General features: G+C 39.1%; 1 long non-coding RNA gene across 2 annotated transcripts in view; it reads right to left on the bottom strand.

Moving 5' to 3' along the window:
• Nucleotides 1–14790, bottom strand: part of LOC120095175 (uncharacterized) — a 60194-nt gene extending 45404 nt beyond the window's left edge. Inside the window, exon 1 of one of the 2 annotated variants that reach the window (XR_005490422.2) lies at nucleotides 14389–14786. This is a non-coding gene — a long non-coding RNA (uncharacterized LOC120095175). Of the gene's footprint in view, nucleotides 1–14388 lie in introns of both variants that reach the window. The other variant, XR_005490423.2, reaches the window with a different exon arrangement.
• Between the last annotated feature and the right edge of the window lie 8729 nt (nucleotides 14791–23519).

Raw genomic sequence — 23519 nt, forward strand, 5'->3', positions numbered from 1 at the left:
ACCACTGAGCAAAATCCTGAACCCCAACATGATCTAGTTTTGCGTGGGGGTAAAGGACTGAAGCCATGCGGGCCAGCAGGAAAAAAAAAATGGAAACAGGCCAACTTAGGAGGAATGAGGTTGGGAGGAAACCCTAGAATATATGTGAGACCTGGGAAGTGAGAGACTCTCAGGACTCAAAGTGGGGACCCTAGATGAAATACCCTGCAGCGGGAAGAGGGAACTTATTGAACCCACCTCCAGCAGATAGACGGCATCAAGTGAGGGGTGGGGTTGTTATCTCACAGTTAAAGCTCTGAACAATAAATCTTCCTATTTAAAAGAAATGCAGGGATGGTGTAGGTGGATGTTTATACTGCAAGTGAGGGCTAGCACAAGTTAGATCAAGGCCATGATTGGACAGTAAGAAAACAAGGCAGGGACAAAATTTTTGTAAGGCAGGAGAGAAGAAGATGTAGGAAGGAGGTGAATCAAGGTGGAGAAGAAGGATGACCCAGATCCAGGTGGTCTTGAATTGCCAAGGTAGTTGCTTAAGGGATGAATTCTTAAGGGATGGATTTCTGTAGGCAAATTTATCTTACCTGGGTGGGCGGTTTATATCCTTATCAGTTGATTGTGAGTTTATTGTGTGGATGCATTGTGGATTGAGAATTTAACATATAAATCTGATTGTTGGGTTGCAATTTGTTGAGTCTTGGTTTTACATAGGTATCTGGAACCTGAGAGTTCGAGGCTCGTGGAGAGCCCCAGGAGAGAAACAAATCAGAGATAAGTTGTTGTTAGTTCCAATTGGCCCCACAGGTGCCAGAACTTAATCCAGGGAACAGAATGCCATGCTGGAATGGTCTGTGGACCACCTGAATCAGAGAGTACTTGGGAGAAGCATGGAGCCTCAAAGATAAAGATACCATTCAGTGCCGTGCAGCAAACAGGTGCCAGTGCTAGCATGCGATAAAATGTAGTACCAGTATTTTTTTTCTCCATCTTTATTAAATTGTGTATTTCTTATTTAACTTTCAATTGTTATTCCTTTAACTGGTTTCCAGGCCAACATCTCCCTAGCCACTTTCCCTCCACTTCTATATGGGTGTTCCCCTCTCCATCCTTCCCCCATTACTGCCCTCCCCCCAACAATCACATTCACTGGGGGTTTAGTCTTAGCAGGACCCAGGGCTTCCCGTTCCACTGGTGCTCTTACTAGGCTATTCATTGCTACCTATGAGGTCAGAGTCCAGGGTCAGTCCATGTATAGTCTTTGGGTAGTGGCTTAGTCCCTGGAAGCTCTGGTTGGTTGGCACTGTTGTTCATATGGGGTCTTGAGCCCCCTCAAGCTCTTTCAGTCCTTTCTAAGATTCCTTCAACGCGGGTCCAGTTCTCATTTAATGATGGCATTCGCCTATGTATTTGCTGTATTCTGGCTGTGTCTCTCAGGAGAGATCTACATCTGGTTCCTGTCAGCCTGCACTTCTTTGCTTCATCCATCTTACCTAGTTTGGTGGCTGTATATGTATGGGCCACAGGTGGGGCAGGCACTGAATGGATACTCCTTCTGCCTCTGTTCTAGACGTTGGCTCCCTATTCCCTCCCAAGGGTATTCTTGTTCCCCTTCTAAAGAAGGAGTGAAGCATTTGCATTTTGGTCATCCTTCTTTAGTTTCATGTGTTCTGTGCAACTAGGGTAATTCAAGCATTTGAGCTAATATCCACTTACCAAAGAGTGCATACCATGTGTGTTTTTCTGTGATTGGGTTACCTCACTTAGGATGATATTTTCGAATTCCATCCATTTGCCTATGAATTTCATAAAGTCATTGTTTTTGATAGCTGAGTAATATTCCATTGTGTAGATGTACCACATTTTCTGTATCCATTCCTCTGTGAAGGGCATCTGGGTTCTTTCCAGCTTCTGGCTATTATAAATAAGGCTGCTATGAACATAGTGGAGCATGTGTCTTTGTTATATGTTGGGGCATCTTTTGGGTATATGCCTAAGAGAGGTGTAACTGGGTCCTCAGGTAGTTCAATGTCCAATTTTCTGAGGAACCTCCAGACAGATTTCCAGAATGGTTGTACCAGTCTACAATCCCACCAACAATGGAGGAGTGTTCCTCTTTCTCCACATCCTCGCCAGCATCTTCTGTCACCTGAGTTTTTGATCTTAGCCATTCTTACTGGTGTGAGGTGAAATCTCAGGGTTGTTCTGTTTTGCATTTCCCTTATGACTAAAGATGTTGAACATTTCTTTAGGTGTTTCTCAGTTATTTGGCATTCCTCAGCTGTGAATTCTTTATTTATCTCTGAACATGATTTTTATTGGGGTTATTTTATTGAGTATTTTTGCATCGATATTCATAAAGGAAATTGGTCTGAAGTTTTCTTTCATTGTTGAATCTTTGTGTGGTTTAGGTATAAGAGTAATTATGGCTTCATAGAAGGAATTAGCTCGGTCTATTGCAATTCTGTAGAATAGTTTTGCCCTTGTATGTAGGTGCCCTTGTATTTGGAGCATAGATATTTAGGGTTGAGAGTTCATCTTGTTGGATTTTTCCTTTGATGAATATGAAGTGTCCTTCCTTATTTTTTGATGACTTTTGGTTGAAAATCGATTTTATTTGATATTAGGATGGCTACTCCAGCTTGCTTCTTTAGACCATTTGCTTGGAAAGTTGTTTTCCAGTCTTTTACTCTGAGGTAGTGTCTGTCTTTGTCTCTGAGGTGCATTTCTTGTATAAACAGAAAAAATGCTGGGTCCTCATTTTGTATCCAGTTTGTTAATCTGTGTCTTTTTATTGGGGAATTGAGTCCATTGTTGTTGATAGATATTAAGGAATAGTGATTGTTTCTTCCTGTTATCTTTGTATTTGGATGTGAGATTATGTTTGTGTGCTTGTCTTCTCTTCATTTTGTTGCAAGCCGATTATTTTCTTGCTTTTTCTAGGGTGTAGCTTGCCTCCTTGTGTTGGGGTTTACCATTTATTTTCCTTTTTAGCGCTGGATTTGTAGAAAGATATTGTGTAAGTTTGGTTTTGTCATGGAATATTTTGTTTTTCCATCTATGTTAATTGAGAGTTTTGTTGGATACAGTAACCTGGGCAGGCATTTGTTTTCTCTTAGGGTCTGTATGACATCTGTCCAAGATGTTCTAGCTTTCATAGTCTCTGGTGAGAAGTCTATTGTAATTCTGATAGGTTTGACTTTATATATTACTTGACATTTTTCCCTTACTGCTTTTAATATTCTTTCTTTGTTTTGTGCATTTGGTGTTTTGACTATTATATGACAGGAGGAGTTTCTTTTCTGGTCCAGTCTATTTGGAGTTCTGTAGGCTTCTTGTAGGTCTATGGACTTCTCTTTCTTTAGGTTAAGTAAGTTTTCTTCTATGATTTTGTTGAAGATATTTACTGGTCCTTTGTGTTGGGAGTCTTCACTCTCTTCTATACCTATTATCCTTAGGTTTGATCTTCTCATTGAGTCCTGGATTTCCTGTATGTTTTGGACCAGTAGCTTTTTCCATTTTCCATTATCTTTGAAAGTTTTGTCGATGATTTCTATTGGATCTTCTGCTCCTGAAAATCTCTCTTCTATCTCTTGTATTCTGTTGGTGATGCTTGTATCTACGGCTCCTTGTCTCTTCCTTTTGTTTTGTATATCCAGGGTTGTCTCCCTTTGTGCTTTCTTTATTGTTTCTATTTCCATTTTCAACTCCTTCACCTGTTTGATTGTGTTTTCCTGTAATTCTTTCAGGGATTTTGTGTTTCCTCTCTAAGGGCTTTTACTTTTTTACTTGTGTTTTCCTGCATTTTCTCTAAGGGAGTTCTTTATGTCTTTCTTAAAGTCTGCCATCTTCATGATCAAATGTAATTTGAAATCTAGGTCTTGCTTTTCTGGTGTGTTTGGATATTCAGTGTTTGCTTTGGTGGGAGAATTGGGCTCTGTTGATGCCATGTAGTCTTGGTTTCTGTTGCTTGGGTTCCTGCGCTTGCCCCTCGCCATCAGGTTTTCTCTGATGTTACCTTGTTCTGCTATTTCTGACAGTGGCTTGACTGTGCTATAGGCCTGTGTGTCAGGAGTTCTGTAGACCTGTTTTCCTGTTTTCTTTCAGCCAGTTATGGGAGCAGAGTGCTCTGCTTTTAGGCGAGTAGTCATTCCTGTCCACTGGCTTTCAGCTGTTCCTGTAGGCATGTGTCCTGAGTCTACCAGGCAGGTCACTTGGAGCAGAAAAGTTGGTTTACCTCTGGTCTCGGGCCTGAAGTTGCTCCTTCGGGCTGGGTTTCAGCTCTCTGTGAGTACAGCCACCAGAATGGCCTGCCCCTCCTTCTACTGTGTCCCTGTGCACAGGGGGCCCAGATGGTGCTAGGTGTTTTCCCCTAGAGTCAGAAATGTGGGCAGAGAGTAGTCTCCTCTGGTTTTCCACACACGTCTGCCCCTCGGAAGGTCTAGCTCTCCCTCCCATGGGATTTGGGTGCAGGGAGCTGTTTGTCTGGGTCCATTCAGAACCGGGTGTAGTCTGGACCGGAGGGCTCCTTCAGCTTGACTATCTCTATCTTCCTGTTCCCAGAGCACCCCCCCCCTTTTTAAATTATCTCAGTCATCCTGATTGGTGTAAGATAAAATGTCAGGGTCATTTTGATTTGCATTTCCCTGATCACTAAGGATGTTGAACTTTTCTTTGAGTACTTCTGAGCCATTTGAGATTTGAGTGTTGAGAATTCTCTATTTAGCCCTGTACACTGTTATTAATTGGATTATTTGATTTGTTTTGCTTTGGTTTGCTTTTTTGTTGTTGTTGTTTTTGTTTTTGTTTTTTTTTGTTTTTGTTTGTTTTTTTTTTGTTTTTTTTTTTTTTTGTTTTTTTCAGAGTCTAACTTCTTGAGTTATTTATGTATTTTGGATATTAGCCCCTCTGTCAGATATAGGATTAGTGTAGATCTTTTTCTAATCTGTAGTCGGCCATTTTGTCCTATTGACAGTGTCCTTTGCCTTACAGAATCTTTTCTGTTTCAAGAGGTCACATTGGTCAATTGTTGATCTTGGAACCTGAGTTCTGCTCTGTTCAGGAATTTTTCTCCGGTGCCAGTGAGTTCAAGGCTATTTCCCACTTTTTCTTCTGTTAGATTCAGTGTATCTGGTTTTATGCTGAGGTCCTTGATTCACTTGTACTTGAGCTTTGGCCAGGGCGAAAAATATGGATAAGTTTTCATTCTTCTGCATGGAGACTGCCAGTTAAACCAGCATCATTAAAGATGCTTTCTTTTTTCCACTGAATGTTTTTGGATCCTTTGTCAAAATCAGTGTCCATAGGTATGTGGGCTAATTTCTGGGTCCTCAATTCTATTCCACTGATCAATATTTCTGTCTCTGTACCAATGCCATGCAGTTTTTATCACTATTGATCTGAAGTATAGCTTGAGATCAGTGATGATGATTCATCCAAAAGTTTTTTTTTTATTGTTCAGAATGTTTTGGCTATCTTGGTTTTTTTTTTGTTGTTTGTTTGTTTGTTTTGTTTTGTTTTGTTTTGTTTTTCCATATGAAGTTGAAAATTTTCTTTAATGTCTATAAATAATTGCATTGGAATTTTGATGAGGATTACACTGACTCTATAGATTGCATTTGGTAAAATGGTTATCTATCTATCTATCTATCTATCTATCTTTCTATCTATCTATGTATCTATTTATTCATTTGTAAGTAAGTGCTCTCTCTGTATGTACATCTGTATGCCAGCAGAGGGCATCAGATCATATTATAGATGGTTGTTAGCCACCATGGGGTTGCTGGGAATTGAACTCAGGATCTCTGGAAGAACAGCTAGTGCACTTAACTGCTGAGTCATCTCTCCAGCCCCTATAAAGTTCATTCCTAACTGAATGTTTCTTTAAAAAATATTTTTGTGTTTTGAAAATCTTTTAAAATGTTTTATTATTTTAATAATTAGAAAAATAATTCTATTAAGTTGGCATCCAATAAGAGAATGGAAAAACATGCAGTTTAGTCATATGCTTAATTCTAATGGATTTATCACAATAATACAAAGATACAGTTTTTGAGCCTTCAGTAATAAGAATATGATAACAAAATTTTACATAAATTAAATGAAAGTGTCATTATATATCTGTATTACCTATTGATCCACTTAAGACATCACATAGAGGGGATAGAGAGAGAGCTCAAGAGTTAAGAGTCCTGGCTGCTCTTCAAGAGAATGCAAGTCTGTTGTCCAGTACTTATAGAGCAGCTCACAACCATCTGTAACTCCAGTTTCAGATAACTTGGAAATTCTCTATTCTGTCAGCACTGCACACACATAGTGACAGATATACATACAAGCAAAACACTGTCCACATAAAAGAAAAGTATGATTTTAACTTACTTGGAACACATAGGAAGACAAATGGAAATATAGCCTCTTGCTTTGAAGGGATGACTCCAGTGTCGAGATCTCAGTGTATGGGCCTGTGGTGGCTCAGCAATTAAGAACACTGACTGTTATGCTAGAAGATCTAGGTTCAGTTCCCAGCACCCACTTGACTGCTCACAACCATCTGTATCTTCAGCTCCAGGGGATCTCATGCCTTCTTACTTTGCTGAACACTAGACATGGATATGGTGCACATACATAGAGGCAGGCAAAACACTCATACACATACAATACAGAAAAAACATCTTTTTAAAAAATTTACAGGGGCTGGAGAGATGGCTCAGCAGTTAAGAGCACCCGACTGCTCTTCCAGAGGTCATGAGTTCAATTCCCAGCAACCACATGGTGGCTCACAACCATCTGTAAGGTGATCCAATGCCCTCTTCTGGTGTATCTGAAGACAGCTATAGTGTACTTAAATATATAATAAATAAAATAAATCTTAAAAAAAATTTACAAATTTGTATTAGTAGAAACAGTAGCCTATCCATAAAAAGTCTGATATAAAATTCTCATTGAAGATTCTCCTATAATATATGCATTGTCTTCAGGCCAATAGAATCAAACTTCATCCCCACCATGCTATCAAAGGTATTTAGGATTAAGGCACACACAGACACTCTTCTTTTTCCTGTAGCTTTGCTACCTCATTTGATGTGCGCACAATGTGCCTGAACTACATGGGTAATTTATTCCCAATTTACTGTGAGGCATCGCATTCTGGGCTGAATCTTTGCTTGAATATTTCACTGTGTGTAAAATACCGAAGTGAATGTGATTTAAATGGAGTGTTGGTTTGGAGATGGGAGGTACTGCTCTTAAAAATCATGTGGAAGTAATAAACAAGGTTTCAAAGTGAATGAATTTAAGCAATCCTTAGGCAAAATGGAAGGACTGAAGAATTATAGGTTTTACTGTTGTCTCTATGTGCCCCATAGCATGTGTACATAAACACACACAGACAAGTGAGCAGAAATATAATGACCAAGAATTTCAGTGCAAATGTACACGTCTTTAAATTCGTCAAATATTTATGTTTTTTTCACTTGTATAATCTTGTAAAATTTTACATAGTTTCCTGTCATCTTTCCCTTCAGTTCTATAATTATGTTTGGTTTGTGATTGCTCTATTGCCTTACTCTGCCCAAGAAGAAGAAAATAAGTATGACCCAACCCTATGCACTTGCATACCAGGGATGTTGCTGGCATATGGTCAAATATCTCATAATTAACTTGGACGGAGAATTTAGAATAGTTATTAATGAGTAAAGGGGATTGTATATTGTGAAAGTATAAGAAATTATACAGTTCCCTTCCTCTTATCATATCTCTGCATGTCAGCCTAATATGTGAAATCATACCTATGCCTTCAATCGCTTTAAAGTGTTTTGTGAAAATGTAATCCAGTCTCCAAAGAGAAAAGTTAAATCCCTTATTCTGTTCCTCAAGTATTAGCTTTGCTTAGCCCTGGAAATAAGACCATTTACAAAGTGCCAGTCCCAGAAAAATGAGTATTTACTATGATGTTAAGTCATTGTCAATGTGTTTTTTTTTTCCCAACTCTAACTAAAAAATATTTACTAAGAACTGGTCATGAGCCTAGCCTTTAAGAGCTGAGAGAGTGTCATATCTCCAGCCCTAAACCACCAACCAAAAAGCATACATGGATGGGTCCATTGCTCCAGCTACATATGTAGCAGAAGATTGCCTTATCTTGCATCAGTGGGAAGGGAGGAGAAGAAGAGAAAGAGGAAGAAGAAGAGGAAGAGGAGGAAGAGGAGGAAGAGGAGGAAGAAGAAGAACTGGGTAATCTTTTCTTATTGGTTATTTTGTATATTTATATTTCAAATGTTATTGCCCTTCCAGATTTCCCCCACTGTGAAAACTGCCCATTCCACCCCCACTCCCCCTGCCTCCAAGAGGGTGCTCCCTGACCCATCCACTCCATCCCCACTGTCCTATAATTCCCCTGGGGTATCAAACCTTCACAGGACCCAGGGCTTCACCCCCCCCCACCTATTCTGGACAAGGTCATCCTTCACCAAATATACAGCTGGATCCATGGGTCCCTCCATGTATATTCTTTGGTTGGTAGTTTTGTTCCTGGTAACTCTGGGGATCTGGTTAGTTGATATCGTTGTTCCTCCCATGGAGTTGCAAACTCCTTCAGCTCTTTCAATCCTTCTACCAACTCCTCCATTGGGGTTCCTGTGCTCAGTCCAATGTTTGGCTGCAAACATCCACATCTGCCTCAGTAAGGCTCTGACACAGTCTCTCAGAAGATGACTGCCAGCAACCACTTCCCAGCATCAGCAAGTGTCTGGGTTTGGTGGTTGCACAAGGGATGGACTCCCAGGTGGGATAGTCCCTGGATGGTTCCTCCCTCAGACTCTGCTCTACTCCTTGTCCCTGCATTTCCTTCAGACCACAGTAATTCTGGGTTAAAAATCTGTGAAGGATAGGTGGCCTCATCCTTCACCAGGGGGCCATGCCTAACCCTCTGGATATGATTTCTGCAGTTTTTCTCTCCCCTTTGTTGGTTATTTCAGCTAATGTCATTCCCATTGGGTCCTGGGAGCCTCTTGCTTTTCTGGCATCTAGGACTTTCTAATGCCTGCCCTCTGTTCCCCACACTTGATCGCTACACACCTCTGTTCAATTTTCTGACCCTCGGTTCATCTTGCATGTCTCTTCCCACACTAATCCTGACCTGCCTTTTTTCCTTTCCCCTCCCTTCTTCCTCCCATGTCTTTCCTGCCCTCAATCTCCCATGATTATTTTGTTTGTCCATCCAAGTAGGATTGAGGAATCCACACTTTAGTCTTCCTTTTTCCTGACCTTCATCTGGTCTATAAGTTGTATTGTGAGTATTCCAAACTGTTTTCCTAATATCCATGTCTCAGTGAGTTTGGTCTTCCTTCTTCTTGTGCTTCATATGATCTGTGAATTTTCTCTTGGGTATTCCAAGTTTTGGGGCTAATATCGATTTATCAGTGAGTGCGTACCATGTGTGTTCCTTTGTGACTGGGTTACCACACTCAGGATGATATTTTCTAGTTCCACCCATTTGCCTTCGAACTTCATGAAGTTATTGTTTTTAATGGCTGAGTAGTACTCCAGAAAGAAATCAAAGAAGACCTCAGAAGATGGAAAGATCTCCCATGCTCATGGATTGGTAAGATTAATAGAGTGAAAATGGCCATCTTACTGAAAGCAATCTACAGATTCAATGCAATCACCATCAAAATAACAACTCAATTCTTCACAGAGGTAGAAAGAGCAATTTGGAATAAAAAAAAACAGGATAGTGAAAACTATTCTCAACAATAGAAGTTCTTCTGGGGGAATCACCATCCCTGACCTCAAGGTATGCTATAGAGCAATAGTGATAAAAATTGCATGGTATTTTTACAAAGACAGACAAGTAGACCAATAGAACAGAATTGAAGACCCATACATCAACCCACACATATATGGTCACTTGATCTTTGACAAAGGAGTTAAAAACCATCTAGTGCAAAAAAAAAAAAAAAAAAAGACAGCATTTTCAACAAATGGTGCTGGTTCAAATATCGGTCTGCATGTAGAAGAATGCAAATTGATCTATTCTTATCTCCTTGTACAAGGCTCAAGTCCAAGTGGGTCAAGGACCTTCACATAAAACCAAATATGCTGAATCAAATAAAAGAGAAAGTGGGCAAGAGCTCAAATGTTTGGGCTCAGGGGAAAACTTCTTGAACAGATCATCAATGGCTTATGCTCTAAGATCAAGAATCAACAAAGGGGACCTCATAAAATTGCAAAGCTTCTGTAAGGCAAAGGACACTGTCAATATGAAAAAACAGCAACCCAAATATTGGGAAAGGATTTTTACTAACCTTATATCTGATAGAGGGCTAATATCTAAAATATAAAAAGAACTCAAGAACTTAGACTCCTGAGAACCAAACAATCCTATTTAAAAATAGGGTACAGAGCTAAACAGAGAATTCTCAACTGAGGAATCTTGCATAGCTGAGAAGCACTTAAGGAAATGTTTAACATCCTTTGTCATCAGGGAAATGCAAATCAAAATGACAATGAGATTCCATCTCATACCAGTAAGAATGGCTAGGACACAAAGTTCAGTTGACAGCAGATGCTAGCCAGGATGTAGAGAAAGAAGAACACTTCTCCATTGCTGGTTTGATTGCGAGCTGGTACAACCACTCTGGAAATTAATCTGGTCGTTTCTCAGAAAATACCTGACAACCCAGCTATACCACTCCTGGGCATATACCCCAAAGATTCTCCAACATATAACAAGGACACAAGCTCCACTATGTCCATAGCAGCCTTATTTATAATAGCCAGATGCTAGAAACAACCCAGATGTCCCTCAACAGAAGAATGGATACAGAAACTGTGGTACATTTACATACTTGGCAAACTTTTAGTTCTTTTTGTACTGGATTTTAACTAAACATACAAACCTACCAAGAACTGATACCCAATGAACTTTTTAAAGCAATTAAAAAATGAACAAGAAGATTATTAATAATAGAATTTAAGAGAAGTAACAGATAACACTATTGAAAGTTTATTACATGCAGTATATTACTTCAAATGTTGTCTACGGATCTACACACTGAGTCCCCACAACAAACTTCTTACTCAATTTTTAAGATTATCCTAGCTTTTGAAGTGTTGTTCAGGAGGCACTAAAAGCTATGGAAGTTCTCTTTGCATTATGGAGTAACAACTGAAAATAAGAGCTGGAAACAAGGTGATTGACGGTGTGTCACAATCATTTCTCTTGCCTTCCCCTCTGAGCCATCAAGAAACTGTGATAATAACATGTTTTTCCTGCATTGTAATAGACAAAGAGTTATGAATTAGAACAACTAATTTAGGGACTGTGCCAATTCTATTTATAGCACTCATTCATATTCTATCATTGATCTTCAATATCTGTTTATATAGAAAGGACTAGTGTCGCGCCCACCTCATCCAGTAAGGAAGACGCAACACCGTCGGATCCTTGGCAACAGCCTTTATTGCAGGACACCTTCATTGCTGATACGGGGAACACAAGCAGCAAGAGCACTCGCCTTATATAGACAGCAGGCTGTGGCTATGCTAATTGTCCTTCAGGGATTGGCGGAGCATGAATCAACTCATTAGCATGGTACTGCTCCCTCATTACCATATTACCGTCCAACTGATGCCAGGTGCAAAGCCTGCCCATGCGCAGTACCGTTGTTTACCACAGGAGGGCGCCCTACATCTCCCCCTTTTTTGTTTAACAAAATGACTGGTCTAGATCTGGGTGTCACGTCAATCTTGTCATTGCTCCTGTCTTAGGTCGTTCTCATCCAAAATCGGCCTTACCCGTCATAGAGTTACCCTATCGCTACTGGGCCCCATGTCTTAGGTTGGTCCGAGCTCGAGGAAAGTTGCCCGTCTTTGGATACAATGACTCCACATGACAGTGACAAAAATGCTCTAGGGCAAACTCTTGATCTTTCAAAGAGTTCAGCCATATATTGGGAGACGCACCCTTTTTAATGGTGGTCATAGCCTGGTAAACAACCACTTTGTGTCTGGCATGTTCTCTTTTTGAATGGCCAATTAGCCAGAGACCTACTCCGCATCCCAGGAGGACAATAACTCCCCAGGCAAACATGCCCGCTCACTCCTTAAAAGGGGAGAAAGTATTGGTGATCCATGAAGATAGTCTCTCTGTGAAAGAAGCATCAACTCTTGTGGAATTCACGGTTACAATGGCCACACGCAGCTGCTCCATCAATTTGTCAAATTCACCAGTCCAATTTCTTTGGCTGTCAAGGTGGCATAGGCTCCTCCTGTCTGGCCAGCCACCAGCCAGAAATCCAGGTGGCATTCAGCTTTTACAGGGCCCAGATGAATCCCGTGGCAAATTAAACCACACTGCAGTCTGATTATACAACTTCATGCATGGATCATTATTTTGGGAAATATTACGTACTAGGGTAAAGCACAAACTACCCAACAGGGAAAAATTCCTATATTCCCCTAAGCCAGCCACTTTCTAATCTAATGGCAAAAAGGGCAAATCAAAGGAATTATTGGATGTAAAAAGGTGAGGAAACAATTTAGCATCAAAATACAGATAACTTCAGGGCAAACAACTTTGGAAAGCAAAACCCAATCTCCAACAAACAATCTAGTCTCCAAAATCCAGTCTCCAAGACACCGAGTCTATACAAGGTTCGACTGTCAATTCTTACATATGGACACATGATGGTGTGGTCTCCAATACCTCAACAAAGAGACATTGCCTTAAAATCTTTTAGAAGCCTGGTTTCTAGGATAAGAGTTCCATAAAAATATTGTCCCAATTTAGACCTGTTTCCCTAGATTGGCTCATGCCACATGTTGTCTAGAATAACTCCATATAAATTAACAGTTTTATGTCAACTTTCTTACCAATGTTACATTTTTTTTCAACTTTCTGTTACCAATGTTACATTTTTTAACCATATCCAATAACATAAAAGCCAATTGTCCATAACCAAGGCATGTAGAGAATAACTATACATTTAGAACCAATCAGAAACAAAATTGAAGTGGCTACACATATCTTTAATATTTAGACCAAACACCATTGTGACTTTTCTAGCTGTGATTTTAAGAGAAGCACCTGCTAAATCTAATAATCAGCTCATGCAGATGCTCATCCCTGGGCAGCTTCTTCAGCTGACCTAGGCTCCTACTACAAGTGCAAGGCTCCAAGGGCTGATTGAAACTGCTTTTTATTCATTTGTTCCTTTTTTGAAATGAGTTAAAACCAAATCAAGTTGTGAATGACTGGCAGATAATGTTTTTACCATTTTTTCTTTTGAACATGAAACATAAAACATTTAAGCAACGAGAAACAAAAACCACAGACATAAACTAACAGACATGGACAGCTTGGTGCACCAAGTACAGACAATAGACATAGAGGGGAAAAACTAGATGGTGTCCCACCGAAGGAACCCAGATTCCAATAGGAGTCAGCAGAGAGGTAGGATTTCCCCTTTCCCACCACTTCCACGGTGACCGTCCACTCGAGTGGAGTTGATATGGACTATGGATTGTCTCAATTCCTGGACTAGTCCATCAAAGTGTTGAGACCAAATTCCTGTAAGATACTGAGATATCTTACGGGATATCTGAGCAGCACGACTGACATTCACAAATGGTATGGAACTGAAACACAGTCCTGAATATTTCCACTCACAACCCAATTATATTAACTCCATCAAGCTGTGTATGGGCGTTGAGATGTCCTTGCAGGTAGGGAGTAGGAAAAATGAAACTAATGCTGTAGCTGATGTGTCCTCACTGGTCCCAGCTGAAAGTCCTTGAGACCAGGAATCCAAGTAGGCACACTCTGTACAATTCTCAAGACAAAAGTTTAGAATCGAGATAACTTTTTGTTTGATTCTCCTGAATAAATTTTTCAGGCGGTCTACCTATATCAAATCTAATCAGTATGACTCTGTGAGGTTTTCAGAGCCTAATCACACCTTTAACAAGCACAAAGACAAAATTTTTCTCCCAAAATACTGTGTTCTTTTTATCTCCTTTTCTTTTCTTTTTTTCTTTTGAGACCTTTTCTCCCTCCGACATACTTTCTTGTTGCTCTGCAAGGACCCTCTGACCTGTCCTAAGGCCTTCCTCACATCGTTTATCCTCTAAGCAGGCAGGGACCATTTGCCAAAGAGGTTTTGGTCCGGGCTTAAGCTTGCCCTCTGTGGTTTCTCTATCCCACACAAAGAAGAAAAGAAACAAAATTACAAGTCCTACCCACAAAGGATCAATTGGAAACAACATTGCCGTAGTTCCCAAACCTTTTCGCCTCTATACCAAGGCTTTCAACTTCACTAACCTCTCGGCCTCTATACCAAGGCTTTCAACTTCTCTGCTTACCTTCAGAGAACTTTATTCTTCGTCTCTGCTTACCTCCAGAGAACCTTATCTTCCCTTATCCAGGAATTTTCCAACGTCGCCGTCCTGAAGCTGAAGACTTCTTGATCCACGAGAATATTCTCGGGTCCCCGTATGGGCCACCAGTTGTCGCGCCCACCTCATCCAGTAAGGAAGACACAACACCGTCGGATCCTTGTCAACAGCCTTTATTGCAGGACACCTTCATTGCTGATATGGGGAACACAAGCAGCAAGAGTACTCGCCTTATATAGACAGCAGGCTGAGGCTATGCTAATTGTCCTTCAGGGATTGGCGGAGCATGAATCAACTCATTAGCATGGTACTGCTCCCTGATTAGCATATTACCTGCCAACTGATGCCAGGTGCAAAGCCTGCCCATGCGCAGTACCGTTGTTTACCACAGGAGGGCGCCCTACAGACTAGATATGTGTTCCAAGTGCTCTTTCCTGTCTTAAAACTGCTTAAAATAATTAAAATCATATTTATACTAAAACCAAAACACAAACCATTGGTATTTAATAATTTCTACAAGGCAAGCACCATGTAACATTTTCCCTCATTGATCTATACATATGCCTAATTCCTCTTTTCTAAAATATCAATCACATTTTATAATAAAATGTTGTTTTATTGGTATATGTGACCCATATAAAGTAATGGTGTTCATTATGCCAGTCAGTACTATAATGTCCAGAGAATTTCTAATGGCTGGGATGAATTCAAAATGTTGAATGAGGTACACACATTAATAGCGGTACACAGGAGGCCGAGAGGCAGGAGGATCTCAAGTTCCATGTTATCTGGGGCTAGAAAATGAGTCCTTCTAAATGAGAAAGAACAAGAGGAGGAGTGAAGGCAGGAGAGAGATACCTCTCTCTCTCTCTCTCTCTCTCTCTCTCTCTCTCTCTCTCTCTCTCTTTCCCTGCTAATTCTAAGTAGCCATTTTGTATGCAAAATGCTTACTTCATTTTATGTTTACTTGATAAATATTTGTCCATAGTAATCTGCTTTATACATAAAGTCATTCTTACTTAAAGCATTTTTCATCGAGAAGATTATATATTGCTGTTTAAATGGAATATGTACTGTATGTTTCCTGAGTCAGATAACATCCAGGGAATTAAGCTATGTAAGTATATAGGTTACCAATAAAAACTCAAAATATGAGGATCAAAATTTATTCTTCTTTTCCCTTTTTCTTTTTTTCTCTATGTTTCTTTTATCATTGTGATGCTAAGTCAGGATAAAAGGAACCTAGGCCTAATGTTTTCCCCAATATATCTCAGTAAGAGAATATAATCCTATATTATTTGCATATAAAGACACTGTAATTAATAATTGGTATATAAAATAGTGCATTTGATTTTTATAAAGAATAAATGCAAAGCAATTAAAATGCAGGATGATTTGAATCTTTCATTTTTCACTTTATGTACTGAGTAATAGAATAAGCAACTATTAAGAAATTATGGAATCAAATATTAAACCTGATTTTTCTCTTCTGGATTTCATAGTTGATGTCTGATTGGCCATTTTTCTTTCTCTTGTCTTCTCACAGCTTCTCTCCAGTACCCTCTGTCATCGTTCTGGTGGCACAATCATACCTATTATATTTCTTTGAAATAATTTATTTTTGCTTTAATTATTGTCAAACAAAATATACCAAATGACTCTTTGTGAACTGCATAGTTGGACATTAGTACTTGGTTTGGAAATAGTTTGAAATGATAGTTTGATTTATTTGTGACATTATAATAAAGTCTATTTTAAAAAGAATCCCATGAGACATACAGTGTTTTTTGTTGGTGGTGGTGTTGATATTGTTTTTATTGTTTTTGTTGGAAAAGGAGAAACCAATCAGATTACTCAATGGGAGTTTGCTTTGGCCATTTTAGGAATCTTTCCTCTGCCTTATAAAAGGTTCTCTGACTGATGGTGATGCTTGCCCTTAATCGCAGCACTCAGGGGACAGAGGAGATGGATTTCTGTGTTTGAGGGCAGCCTGATCTACAGAGCAAGACTTAGGAGAACAGCCCAAGCTACACAGAGAACCCCTGTCTGTGGAGGGTATAGTGGTGGAATACAGTGTATTAGTAGCTTTCCACGTCCCCCCCCCTTATCATTTCTGAAGCTTCACTAGCTAGGTATGCTGTTTCCCCTAGTATTGTGACTGAGAACAATCTTTTATTGGTTGTACCTCATTAAACTCAGAAAAGAAAAGAAAAAACCTAGCTGAATCATCCTTTTACAGTTAAAAATAGCACACAGTTACTTCTTTCCCAACACCATACTTATGCAAAGAGAGAATTGGATTATCTGATATAAAAAGAGCATTTGGGTGTGGAAACAGTTTGAGAGTTAGGAGACTGAGAAATAGGGAACCCCAAGGGTCAATATTAAGGCTAATGTTTTCCCACTTTATATGTTAATGTCCTGGAAGAAGGAATAACACCTCCAGAAGTGCCAAGAATAGCTGAGAGAGCAAAGTGGAGGTGAGAGGTGTAGATGACAGAGCGAGCAAGTAGCATCCGGGGGAGAGCAGGTAATTCAGGAGGTGGGTATAAAGCCTAGGCTTTGCCATTTAATATAAAGGACTGCAAAGTAATGAGTCCAGAGACGGAAACAAGGGAAGTTAATAAACGCTGTAATGGAGGCACACTACACCTGGAGCGGGCAGACCTGGAAAAGCTGTGATGGGTTTGTATTATACCTTAGGGTTTGAATTAAATCAAATTAACAGACAGCCATGATGGTATCTAGAGAGAATGCTAGTCATAAAGCGTTAAGTGTCATGGCTAATTCATCAAAGTGTAAATGCCTGACTTCAAAGTTACACCAGGGCATGGGAATCCCATTCCTCATAGTAACTTCTCTGTTTAGTCCTTCTCATTTTGAAAAATTTTTTTATTTATTTTATTTATTGACTTTTCAAATATTATCACCCTTCCAGGTCACCCCTCCCCAACACCCCTATGATACCACTCCTGCCCCCTGATTCTATAAAGGCGCTCCCCCATCCACCTACCACCCACTCATTCCTGCCTCACTTCTTCAACCTAAGAACATAATTGTTGAATGTACATTGTTAGACTTTGTGAAATACTTCATTATAATGCAAGTAAAGCTGATGTTGAAAATAGAAAATTCTGTCTGCACTCTGTGAAATTAGATGATAGAATAAGCCTAATTAGCCCTGGGTCTAAATATTTCTGTTAAATATAATAAAGAATTCTGGGAAGTAAGTTGCTACATACTCCCCTTCAGTGAGCTTTATTAGAATAGGAGGGCATCGAGGCCATGATTGGGCCTCAGGGTGGGAGGAAGAGCATTGAACAGAATCTAGAATCTACACAGTATACTAAGAGAAAAGAGTGGAAAGAGTTCCACTTCGAATCTGGAGAGGAAACTTACGAAATGTGAAAATAAGGAGGTAAAGATAACAAGTTACCATGAAGATGATACGAAGGCAGCAGAAGACCAAAGGAGCCTCTTCAGACAACAGCCTTCAGAGCACTGTGCCTGTGAAAATTTTCTCTTGAGGAGTCTCCATATCAGTCCCCAGAAGAAAGGGGGGGAGAGAAAGAGAGAGAGAGAGAGAGAGAGAGAGAGAGAGAGAGAGAGAGAGAGAGAGAGAGAAATAGGATTTTTATAACCTTTCATGGTTCTGAGGAAGTTTAACATCACACAGTGTAGTTCAACATGGAATACATAAAGGACGATGGAGAAGCTAGATCTTGAACTGGGAGCTATGACTTCCTGGCACAGACTATTCTTAACTCCGTGCCTGAGCGATATACAGGGAGGTACAGCCTAGTTCAGGCTTTCAATAAAGTTTGTCCTAAGGGTACATGTTTTAAGAATTTCCAGATTTAATTATTTACAAAGAAGTTCCTTGTAAGTATAAGAGAAATCATGCATTTGAAAGCAGTTTCCTTTCCCCAGTCAGGATGTTTTGGTAGATTTGTTACAACTTCACCAGTGGAAGACATGTTATCTTATAAGGGAGTAAGTATTTCTGTCCCTACCAGTCTCTCATCCCGTACCAGGAATCAAATCCTTATCAGCAACGAGAACAAGAATTCAAACCCAAAACTAAACACTTAATTTAACATGATTCATATTTCTGGTATAACAGGAACTACCACTGTTATACAGCATACAACTGAAAATAAAAATGTTTTAAATGGTAAGTCAATCATTGGAATTTGAGTATATTACCCCCTCTTAACAGGGTACTCTTATCTCTTTGTAAATGAGAAGTGTTAGAAGATGATAAAATTTTAGATATGTGACTATTGACTGAATGTGAATTCTTTTGAGCACTGCTATTCTGTGCCATGAACTGTTGAGCTTAGTAAATAATTGTGCAAATATCCAACTGTGGCTCATTTGGGTCACACATATGATTAAATTCTAACCCAATGGATATTAGAAGTAATGGAAACTTTCCTTAGGCTGAGTTATTTGAACTACTCTGTGGCATTACCTAGCCCGTTCCTTTCCTGAAGCATTTATACTACATACAATGACCTGCGGATATCTGGCATTCTGAAATGGAAGAGCACTGCATGCCATGATTACAGCTTGTATGATTAGAAATAAACCCCTATGATAGCCAGTCCAGAGTATCCTGGGATATATATTTCATTACAGTATAGAATAAGAGATAATCAACTCTACATGTAGCCTGTATTGTCTTTAATATAGTATCTGTAACTAGATAGATATACGGCTGAATGATTAATAGGGCTTGTAGCTCTTCTGAAGGACCAGAGTTCAATTCCCAGCACTTGTGTCAAACGACTCACAAGTGAATCAGAAGTTTTCCTTTAGACTCTATAGGTACTGACACAGATGAAGCGTGTGTGTGTGTGTGTGTGTGTGTGTGTGTGTGTTTGTTTGTTTTCACATACACATACATACACACAAATAAAAATAAAAAATTAAAAATTTGATGTTCTATGCAAAGGAAGTACCATAGGAGACATGCTTTTATAAAGTGGAAAGCTAATAAGTTACTGAGGGAAAAGGAAAGTTTTAAAAGAATCACACCATTTATTTTCAAGGCAATTTTAGTAGATAATTGCTAAATCCCTACAAGTTAAAATGACTCTGAATAATACTTAATAACATTTAATAAAAGCTCATATTAATTAAAGAAATTATGCAAATTAGCTACAGCTAGAACCATGGTATATGCTGTGACTCAATACAACCTTGAATAATTTAAGCATTTGTGTTACTCTGCTTTGATGTGTAGATTTTGTAATCTATTGATTAAAAAGAGTAATATTTCAGAGTCAGACTGATGTGGGCTTTGCTTCCAGTTCATCTATTTGCTACTGTTGTGTGAGGCTTTTCCCAGATAGATGTGATGAGCATCTGTTTATCCAAGAGAGGATAAAGTGATTCTATCCAAAGTCTAACGTGGCTAATGAGTTTATTGGGGTTACTTATAGGGATATAAATTACTGGGGGTTAGGGATTTAGCTCAGTGGTAGAGCGCTTGCCTAGCAAGCACAAGGCCCTGGGTTCGGTCCCCAGCTCCGAAAAAAAGAAAAAAGAAAAAAAATAAATTACTCCAAAACCCATGGCTACATTGGGGATGATGCCCGAAGCCTACTTCCTTGGATCCTGCAGATAGGTCTACAGACGGAAGACTCATTTCTACTGCAACAGTCTTTAGTACTTACGTAATGCTGGGAAAGGAAGGGCTCTGCATCAGGGTTTGGGGGATTTTGAGAGACATTAGTTATTTTTCTCCTAAGTTTTAAGGATCCTCCCTTTGATAATATGTTGTAACTCAAAGGACTGCCTTCTCATGAATTTTAGGTATGTTGTGTTCTTAGGGTCTCTTTCTTTCTTCTTAAATTAAAAAAAAAGTAGATGTATTTTCTTATGTAATACTTGATGGCTACAGTTTCCTCTCCGTCTACGACTCCCAATTCTTCTTTCACTCCCCACTTATCCAGACCCACTCCTTTGGAAAAGAAACTGAATTTTAAGAGATAGTAATATAATATAACAAATATAGCATATAATATAAGATAAGAAACAAATGCATCATTATATGACAAAATGAACAAAACTAAGGGAAAGTGCCCCCAAAAGGCATAAGAAATATTTATGGGTTCAGAGTTTCCTTTCTTTCTCTACCTGTGTCATGTGACTATCTTTGAGTAAATAAACATAAGGGTATTTTATATAGACAACCTTTGAAAAGTCCAGATTCATTAAGTTTGCTGTGCCTTCTGCTGATTTGAAAAGCTAACTCTTGACTGAGTATTTATATGCATAGCCACAATCCCATCACTTAAGAATCCAAGGAAGGACTTTGCAACTCTGTGTCCAGTATGGGTACAAAATAAAATGTTTCCTCAAAGGCAAGAACATCTCAGCTGTCTTGTGATAATGGCAACATAGCACTTAAGGAAGACATAGTTTTGTCAAGGTCTGTCACTAACAAATACACATCTGAATGAGACCATCTCAGAGCATTTAACTAGATGATAGTCAAATGTCTGAACAAAACATAGGCAAGGTAAAGAATTAAAAGTTGTATGGCTTCATATTTAATCATTAAAAAGGATGTGGCTATATGTCCAAGAATGGTATGACTGGGTTTTGAGGTTGATCAATTCCCAAGCTTTGGAGGAAAGTCATAATGATTTCCATAATGGCTGTACAAGTCTGCACTCTCACCATCAAATGAGGAGTGTTCCTCTTGTTCCACTCCTTGCCTTTTCCAAAGAGAAAATAGAGAGGGGATGGATCTGTGGGACAGGGAAGGTAAGGAATAGCTGCAAGGACTGGAGAAAGAAGTAACTGTGGTTGGGATATATTGTATGAAAGATTATTTAAAAATGACGGGGGAAAGGACATAGTTACTTTAAACCACTAGCTTTTATGATGACTACTATGTAGAGACCAAAGGAGCACAACTATTCTTCAATAAATGAGTATGGGTTTTCCTACATGAAACTGTCCAACAGATCTCTAGATTCTACTTATTCGCTTTCCCTATCATTTTCTGTCCCAGGTTTTCACACGTACACACTATGCATCAGTCCTTTACGTTTGCATAAGGACTCCTAGAGTACCTGTGCTATCCTAACCCTCACCCTCTGACCTGCTCTTAATCCTTTCACTGATTCTTCATTTGATTTCTCTTTCCCTCTCTTTCCACTCACAATTCTTCACAATTATGTGCCCTACACCTGACTGTATCAGCTCATTCAATCTTCTTGTCTGTTCAACTCACTGTCTCTGTCATTTATGTGCATTTTACCACAGTTTCCTTCTGTTAATGGGTTACAATTCCCTGTTTTGCAGGCTTTGCCTGTCCAGCAATATTGGACACAGTAGAACTATGTTTTTGAGTGTCTGAGTTTTTAAAAATATTGCATTTCTGTACTTATTTTATTTACATTGACTTGGTATATCATAACTTATTTTAATTGATTCTTAATTTTTTAAATGCAAAAGTCATAACTGCATATATTTGCAGGGTTTAAGGTGATGTTTCAATATATGTATATAAAATGAGAGGGAAAATCTGCCTTTCTAGGTTAAGTTTGTCCAATTTTCTTGACTACAGGGTCTCCATATTTATAATGAAAATAATAAAGTTCATATTAAGGACTTCTTTCAAGGATAATATACAACAGCATATATAAGTGTGTCAATCACAATAGCAGGTACATACAAACAATCACTAAAAATGACGCCTCATATTTTATCCTTCCTTGAGGCCACCTTCAACAGAAAAGCTTGTCTTTGACCATACTTTTGAAAAAGTGAACAGAAAGGTAATTTCTATGCAAATGTTGATGAAATTTGCCTAGTACAACATAATTCTCTACTGGTTTGCATGGGAGAAGCTGCAGAATAGGAATGTAGATGTAATTACCCTGGTCATCCAGGGGATTGTTTGCTCCAGGATTTACAGCTCTACAGAGCATGACATTTCTAGAACTCTAACGAAGTGAACTGAAGCAAATTAAAAAGGCTCAAGGTTGTTTAAGGAGTTGTAGCCCAGGTAGCCATGAAAGAAACTAAAGGAGGTAATTAGAAAGCCATTATCAGTGAGAACTAAAATAGTGTATAAGTGCATGGATTAACTCCCAAGACCTTTCTTATCCTGACACCATAGCAGAGATTTCTGGAAGTGAGTACTTCCCAAATCATTGTTCCTGTTTCCTTGTCATCTCTTGGGCTATAACAAAGGATAGCTGTCTCACATTTTCAGTAGGTAACTTAACATATTATGTGATCCCCATTTACAGCTCTCCCTGTTTCTTAAACTTGGCTGATTAATTGCAAAATGCAAAACGAAACAAATAGGCACCACCTCCTAACTCTTTCAACAAATATTTGGTTGACATATGCCATGGCAGACACTGTCTTTCTGTATTAAAGTTTGAATGCAGAACAAAATATGAGTTTTATTTCTGATGTGGTGGTTTAAATAGGTTATGCCCCCAGAGATGCATGTGTTTGAATGTTTGGCTTTAGGGAATGGCACTACTAGGAAGTATGGCCTTGGAGGAGGTAGATCCTTGTTGTCAGGCTTTGAAGTTTCAGATGATCAAGCTCTACCCACTGTGCTATGAGCACCTCCTCCTGGCTTGGGAATACAGCCTCCTCCTGGCTACCTTTGGATCAAGATATATAAGTCTGGGCTCATCCAGCACCAAATCTATCTGCATGATGCCATGCTTTCTACCACGATAATAAATTACTGAACCTCTGAAACTGTAAGCAAGCCCCAATTCAATTTCTCTTTGAGAGACTTGCCTTGGTCATGTCATCCCTTCAGAGCAATAGAACCCTAACTACAATAATCTTTTTCAATCAGTTGTTATTCCCATAAGAGTAAATATTCATGTTTTCAATGATGAGATTGAAGTTTTCACATAATATAATGAGAATATACAGAAAGGATATTATTACGCAGGTAATTAAGAGAAACTCTTAAGGAATACAAATTGGAGAAAAGTCTTACAACCTATTTAATGAAATTGGAAAAAGGCATGCCAGGCAGAAAGTATTGCGTGAATCCAGAAATCATATGGAGTGTCTGGAGAAGGAGAATATGAGTGTTACTAAAATCTGAAGTAAAAGTGGTCTACTATAGGAAATTG

Source organism: Rattus norvegicus, chromosome 10, assembly GCF_036323735.1.
Source record: "Rattus norvegicus strain BN/NHsdMcwi chromosome 10, GRCr8, whole genome shotgun sequence".
NCBI lineage: Eukaryota > Metazoa > Chordata > Mammalia > Rodentia > Muridae > Rattus > Rattus norvegicus.